Source organism: Gossypium hirsutum, chromosome A03 (assembly GCF_007990345.1).
Source record: "Gossypium hirsutum isolate 1008001.06 chromosome A03, Gossypium_hirsutum_v2.1, whole genome shotgun sequence".
Classification (NCBI taxonomy): domain Eukaryota; kingdom Viridiplantae; phylum Streptophyta; class Magnoliopsida; order Malvales; family Malvaceae; genus Gossypium; species Gossypium hirsutum.
The window spans coordinates 23,784,588-23,792,951 of NC_053426.1; positions in this window are offsets into that span (position 1 = coordinate 23,784,588).

Consider the following 8,364-nt stretch of genomic DNA (forward strand, 5'->3'; position numbering starts at 1 on the left):
CTGAGCATATGCCATCGCGCACGGAGAGGCATCCTCCCCCGACGTCATCACTGGTACCTTCACTCTCTTTGATACTAATGTGATTGCATTGATTGACCCTGGTTCTACTCATTCATATGTATGCGAACCTTAGCAACCAGTAAGACTCTACCTGTTGAGTCTACTGAGCTCGTAATTCGAGTATCAAACCCTTTGGGTCAATGCGTACTTGTTGATAAAGTGTGTAAGAGATGCCCTCTAATAATCCGAGAATCCTGTTTTCCGGCCGATTTGATGCTTTTGTCGTTCGACGAGTTGATGTTATTCTTGGTTTGGATTGGTTAACCGCGCATGATGCGGTTGTGAATTGCAAAGCAAGACTATCGATTTGAGGTGCGCAAATAACGAAATAATTCGAGTTGAGTCTGCGGACTTAAGGGGGTTGCCAGCTGTAATATCAGCAATGTTGGCCAGAAATATGTAAGGAAAGGGTGCGAAGCATACCTCGCGTATGTACTTGATGACAAGGAGTTAGAAAAGAAACCCGAATCGGTGCCGGTGGTCTGTGAATACCCGGATGTTTTCCTGAAGAGTTACCGGGTTTGCCACCTGTTCGGGAGGTAGAGTTTGGCATTGAACTTGTACCTGGAACTACGCCAATTTCGATCGCTCCGTATTGTATGGCACTAACCGAGTTAAAAGAGTTGAAAGCTCAGTTGCAAGAATTGACGGATAGAGGTTTCGCTCGACCGAGTTTCTCACCTTGGGGTGCACCAGTATTGTTCGTGAAAAAGAAGGACGGAACCATGAGGTTGTGCATTGACTATCGTCAACTGAATAAAGTGACGATAAAGAATAAGTATCCGTTACCGCGTATTGATGATCTGTTCGATCAATTAAAGGGAGTATCGGTGTTTTCAAAGATAGATTTGAGATCGGGTTATTATCAGTTGCGGATTCGAGATTCGGACGTACCCAAAACTGCTTTCAGAACGAGGTACGGTCACTACGAGTTCTTAGTGATGCCGTTTGGGCTCACTAATGCCCCTGCGGTGTTTATGGATTTGATGAATCGGATCTTTAGGCCGTATTTGGATCGGTTCGTAGTTGTGTTTATTGATGACATCTTGGTCTATTCAAGAGATGAGACCGAACATGCTTAGCATCTGAGGCTAGTGTTGCAAATTTTGCGGGATAAGCAGTTATATGCTAAGTTCAGTAAGTGTGAGTTCTGGTTAAGAGAGGTTAGCTTCTTGGGTCATGTGGTATCCGCATCGGGTATTCGAGTTGACTCGAGCAAAATTTCAGCCATACTTAACTGGAAGCCTCCGAGAAATGTTACCGAAGTCCGGAGCTTTCTAGGCTCGCCGGTTATTACCGACGATTTGTCAAAGGTTTCTCGATGATAGCCACACCAATGACGAAGCTACTTCAAAAGGATGTTAAGTTCAAATGGACGGAGAAATGTCAGAAAAGCTTCGATCAACTGAAAACTCATTTGACTGAAGCTCCAATTTTGGTGCAACCCGAATCGGGTAAAGAGTTTGCCATTTATAGTGACGCATCCCTACTTGGGTTGGGTTGCGTATTGATGCAAGAAGGTCGAGTTGTGGCCTATGCGTCGAGACAATTGAAGCCACACGAGAGAAATTATCCGACCCATGATCTCGAACTAGCCGCCATTGTGTTTGCATTGAAAATATGGCGACATTATTTGTTTGGTGAGAAGTGCCATGTGTTTTCGGATCACAAAAGTCTCAAATATTTGATGACTCAACGAGACTTGAATCTGCGACAAAGACGTTGGCTTGAGTTGTTGAAAGATTACGAGCTTGTCATTGATTACCACCCGGGAAAGGCTAATGTGGTTGCGGACGCCTTAAGCCGGAAATCACTGTTTGCTTTGCGAGCGATGAATGTACACTTGTCTGTTCTACCTGACAATGTGTTAGTAGCTGAATTAAAAGCCAAACCATTATTGACTCATCAAATTCGTGAAGCTCAGAAAGTCGATGATGAATTGGTTGCAAAACGAGCTGAGTGTGTTCCGAACAAGGAATCGGAGTTCCGGATTGATGATGATGGTTGTTTGAGGTTTAGAAGTCGTTTGTGTGTTCCAAGGAATTCGGAACTCATTCTGATGATTCTGAACGAAGCCCATTGTAGCCGAATGTCAATCCACCCGGGGAGCACGAAAATGTACAACGACTTGAAACGTCGGTATTGGTGGCATGGTATGAAACGAGACATCTCCGACTTTGTTTCGAGATGTTTAATATGTCAACAAGTGAAAGCGGAACATCAAGTGCCTTCAGGGTTACTTCAGCCGATCATGATACCCGAGTGGAAATGGGACCGAGTCACAATGGACTTTGTGTCCGGACTGCCATTGTCCGCAAGTAAGAAGGATGCGATTTGGGTTGTTGTTGATAGGCTGACTAAGTCGGCTCACTTTATCCCCGTGCGTACGGATCTTTCATTGGATAAACTAGCCGAACTGTATGTCTCTCAGATTGTGAGATTACATGGAGTACCTATTTCTATCGTGTCGGATAGAGATCCGAGATTCACCTCACGATTTTGAAAGAAATTGCAAGAAGCTTTGGGTACCAAGCTGCATTTTAGCACCGCTTTTCACCCCTAAACCGATGGTCAATCCGAGCGGATAATTCAGATACTCGAGGATATGCTGAGATGCTGCATCCTTGAGTTTAGTGGTTCATGGGAACGGTATGTACCTTTGATTGAATTCGCTTACAACAATAGTTTTCAATCAAGTATTAAGATGGCACCTTATGAGGCTTTGTACGATCGTAAATGCCGTACGCCATTGTTTTGGACCGAGCTTGGTGAAAGTAAAATTTTCGGAGTTGATTTGATTAAAGATGCCGAACAGAAAGTAAAGGTAATCCGTGAAAGTCTGAAGGTAGCCACAGATCGTCAGAAATCGTATGCGGACTTGAAACGAAAGGACATTGAATATCAGGTGGGAGATAAAGTGTTTCTTAAAGTGTCACCTTGGAAGAAGGTACTCAGATTTGGCCGTAAAGGCAAGTTGAGCCCGAGATTCATTGGGCCATACGAAATATCCGAACGAGTCGGTCCAGTTGCGTATCGATTGATTTTACCCCATGAACTTGAAAAGATTCACGATGTCTTTCATGTTTCAATGCTTCGACGTTATAGATCCGATCCGTCACATGTGATTAATCCCTCAGAAGTTGAAATTCAATCTGACTTGAGCTATGAAGAAGAACCGATTCGTATCCTAGCTCGTGAAGTGAAAGAGTTGCGAAATAAAAGGGTTCCGTTGGTTAAGGTGTTGTGGCTCAAACACGGGATCGAGGAAGCAACCTGGGAACCCGAGAGCTCGATGAAAGAACGATATCCAAACCTATTTACCGGTAAGATTTTCGAGGACAAAAATTTCTTAAGTGAGGGAGAGTTGTGACAGCCCAAAATTGACCCTAGTCGGGAAGTGGTTTCGGGACCGCTAAACCGAGTCACCGAAAGGTTTGAATGTGATGTTTATTGTCTAGAATATGTAATCATGAATGTGTGAAAATTTCAAGCTTCGATTTAGTCGATTGCATGTGAATTTAGTCAATAGGACTTATATGAGAAAATTTTAAAAAGTGATAGGTCAATGCATGAGGACCTATTAGTGCATGTGGAAGAAAAAGGGGACTTGCATGTCAAAGTGCCCAATTCTTGATAAGTGGCCGGCCAAGCATGACTCCATTCCTCCAAGTTTATGTTGTTTATTATTTAATATTGGTAAGTAAATTAAAATAAATTAAAGAAAGGAATTAAAAAGGAAGAGATGAATAAAATAAGGAGGGAAGAGGGAGTGTTCATCTTTTTTTTCTTTGGCTATTGCCGTGAGTGAGGAGAAGGAAGGGAGATTTGGTTATTGGATTTTGGCTTGGAAGATGGCTAGAATGAGGTATGTATTGAATGATTCTTGAAAATCTATGCATGTTTGAGATGGTTAGTTCAAATTCTACTCATCCTATAGATTAGACTTAGGATTTTGAGGTTGAAATTCGGCCAAGAAGCTTGAAACTCTTAGTAGATGTGTTAATGTCATTAAAATGGATAGTAATGTAGGATATGGTGAGTGGTTAATTGCTTTTAACTTGAAAGTTGAGGTTAAAGGGGTTAAGTGATTGCCGAATCTAATTTAGGGGTGGAGGATTGTGTTCATGTTATATTGGATAGGTAGAGGTTGTAATGAGGTTGAAATTGTTGAATTGTTAGCTTGGTAACTAATGAAGTAATCGGCCATATGGGGTAAAAATGGGATGTTCATTTTAGTTGTTGTTTCATTTTTGTGAAAAATGGGTCAAGTATTCATGAGATGAAATTGTGTGATTAGATAAATTAAAGGTAATAGTATGGTTGATGAATATATATAGATATACATATTCGGCCATCACTTAGGAGCTTATGTGATGTTGAGTTAAGCTTTGCATATTCGGCTATATATATATATACATATATATGTTAGCCCATTCGTGATACTACCTTAGGACTATGTATATATAACCGACAAAAGAATGGGAAAAACTAGTAAGGGTGAAGGCCGAATGAGCTATAGGTGGTGTGGATGACTTTTATACATGTGGGTGTGTGTGTATGCCATTTAGTTGGTGACATTCGGCATTTCTTAATTAACATTAGAGATGAGTGAATGAAATCGGCATGTGTGTTTGTGGAAATGCCGAATGTGAATTTGGATAATATTGAGTAATGTATGTGTTTTAAAATGATGGAATGGAGTGGATGCTTTAAATGTGTTACGAACAATTATAAGTTAAATTAAGGGTTGCTAAGTTACCATTGTCATTGCCGAATATACAAACATACATATGCATGTGCAATTGAAGAATGAATGTTTAGCAAGATGGTTAAACTAGTTAAATTATTGATTTAGCTCAAGGAGTTAAAGGAGGTGAATCGAGCAAAGGCAAAGAAAAGGTTATCGAGTAGCCGAGTTGGAACCGTCTTACCCAACACGAGGTAAGTCATTAAGCATGTAGTTGGTATTATTTCAAATGGTCATAATGTTTATGTATTGATGCTGAATGGAATGAATAAATATACATATATATATATGCATGTACGTATGTGATGATGAAATTGTTGAATGAAAAGAAAAGAGGTAAGATGTACTGAGTTGTTGATCTCGGCACTAAACGTGCGGGTATAACCATTTATGACCATGAGATTGGCGCTAAGTGCGCGGGATTAAATTGTACAGCACTAAGTGTGCGATTTGACTATGTTGCACTAAGTGTGCGAAATGAATATGATGCACTAAGTGTGCGAATTGACCATGCGGCACTAAGTGTGCGAGTTTGACTATGTAGCACTAAGTGTGCGATTTGATTACGTAGCACTAAGTGTGCGAGTTGATTATATAGCACTGAGTGTGCGGACTCAATATACATTCGTGAATCATTATGGACACTATGTGTGCGACACTATTGAGTCGATCGCGGACAGCGGATCGGGTAAGTGTCTTGAGTACATGGCTAATAGGTGCTATGCTTATACTTGGTGTTGAGCTCGGTAAGTTTGAACCTATGTGACAAATATACTTGAAGTCACGTACATAAAATTTATCGTAGGATGGGTGAAAGGCCGTTTAGTCATTGATTGTAACGAAAATAAATTGATTTATGAAAATGCTTCAATGTCCTATTGATGAGTATATGGAATGTGAATGCATGAATTGATATGAAATTGAATCGATAGGTTGGAGGAACTATGGTATGGTTCGGTATGGATGGAGTAAATTGTCTCGTTCCATTTTGTTTCCTCTTGTGATAATGTTATTGATGGATGGTAGTGCATTGCTTATGACTTACTGAGTTATAAACTCACTCGGTGTTTCCTTGTCACCCATTATAGATTGCTTGGACTCATCTATTTTTGCGGGGTCAGGCCGTCATCGAAGTCATCACACCGGATAGCAAGTTTTGGTACTTTCTTCTTAGTTGGCTTAGAAGAACATTTTGGCATGTATAAGCTATTACGTTGTGTTTGAACTTTGGCATGTAAACTTTAAGCCATGCAAAAATGGCACGAATGTTCGATTGAGTTGGATCAAGGGTAGGCATGAAATGGACCTAGTTACTTTCGTAACAGATGCTGGCAGCAGCAGTGTCATGAGATTGAAAAATCACTAAAATAGTATTGATGAATAAATTATGTAATCGAAGCTCGATGAGTCTGTTTTCATGAGGAAGTAACGAAAAGATCATATGGGCAGTATATTAGGAGATAATCAGATTTTTGTGGGACAGGGCCAGAACGGTTTCTGGATTCCCTGCTCCAACTTTAGAAATTCATTATAAATTAACCAGAGATAATTAGGGGTCGTACCATATATGTACAGATTACTCTCTGAGTCTAGTTTTCATAGAAACAAACTGCATCAGTATTGAAGCCCCGTGCAGGGAGATATCCAAGTCGTAATGGACAAAGGTCAGTGTAGTCGACCCCTGCAACTTGGGAGACTTTGACTAATAAACTGTACTAATTGGCCCGACCAAAAATTCTAGAAAAAAATACATAGATGGGCACGTGAGTCTAGTTTCTGGGAAAAATTACGAAACTGATTTTCGAGTTACGAAACTCAAGATATGATTTTTAAAACGACTAGTACATAGATTGGGCAGTGTCTGGAAAATAAATTTTATAAGGGGTTAAAGTCAGTTAACACCTCGTGTTCGACTCCGGTGTCGGTTTCGGGTTCGGGGTGTTACACGTATTCCATATCATTCTTCATTATAACTAAACTTATATGCTAGAAACTTACCTTGGATGTTGTCGAACAGTTACGGGTAGTCTACTCGATTGCTTTCTCCTTCCCCTTATCTGATTTAGTTCCTCTTTGCTCTTGAGCTTTAAATGGAGACAACCATGGCCGAATGCCTTGGCTTATTCTTCACCATTTTTTTTCTTTCCCAAATTCGGCAATCAAGAAAGAAAATGAACATCTATCTTTTTTTTTTATCATCTTTTATTGTTTTACTAATTAATTTTATTTCAAAAATAAAGCTATTACCTATTATAATACTTAAATAAAACATATGTTATACATCAACCATCATTTATGGCCGGCCACTAAACAAAATTGGTCCATTTGACATGCAAATCCCTCATGTTAACATTTCATGCATTATTTGACACTTTACAAATTTACCTATCACACTTTCAAGTTTTATCACATGAGTCCTATCTTATAAATTTTACATACAAATGACAAAATCAAAGCATGAAACTTTCACACATGCATTTACACATATAATAAACATAGAATTTAACAGTTATTTATTTTTATGACTCAGTTTTGTGGTCCCGAAACCACTTTCTAACTAGGGTCAAATTAGGGATGTCACAACTCTCCCCCTCTTTAAGGATTTTCATCCCTGAAAATCTTACTAGCGACTACGTTAGGATAACGTCCTCTTGTTTGAAAACAAATATATAACATCAACTCAGATATTCATAACCCACATTTTCATTCATATATATATAAGCCGTAACATGGCCGAAAGTATACATGTTCTTAAACATCCTAATGAATATCCTTTATAACATTATCATATCTAAATATTCGACTTAACTTATTTCCAAAAGAAGATCAACTTCCACGTACCTGAACATTTAGTTCATTCAATACATCCAATCATATTTAAAGTTACCCGTATACAGTCGAATAGGCATAAAGCTTAACACAAGTGATGCCAGTGTACTAAACACGGTCTTACACACTATCACAAATCAATGCCGTCGTCCTAGACGAGATCTTACATGAAACGAAATCCGCACACACAGTGCCCACTGACCGGTCTCGCACACATAGTGCTCGGTTAAAGAATTCGCACACACAGTGTCCACTGACCGATCTCGCACACATAGTGCTCAGTTAAAGAATTCGCACACATAGTGCATATATTCATTCGTTATTACACATTGAAATAACTTAACCAAGTCTATAAAACATCATATAAGTACACTTTAAACGTGTCCTTTCATTTAACTTTGAATTCATATAGTAATGAACACTTAAACTTTGCTCGAATCACCGGCATTAAGCCTGCTAGGCATGAAGGCCTGATTACACATCATCGGCACGAATGCCCTTCAGGACATAGCCCGGATGTAACACCAGCACAAATGCTCTTCGGGACTTAGCCCGGATGTAACACCAGCATGAATGCTCTTCGGGACTTAGCCTGGATGTAACACCAGCACGAATGCTCTTCGGGACTTAGCTCGGATGTAACACCAGCACGAGTGCTCTTCGGGACTTAGCCCGGATATAACACCATTTCCCATACGCATTTCGTAAATAACACTCACATACCTGAA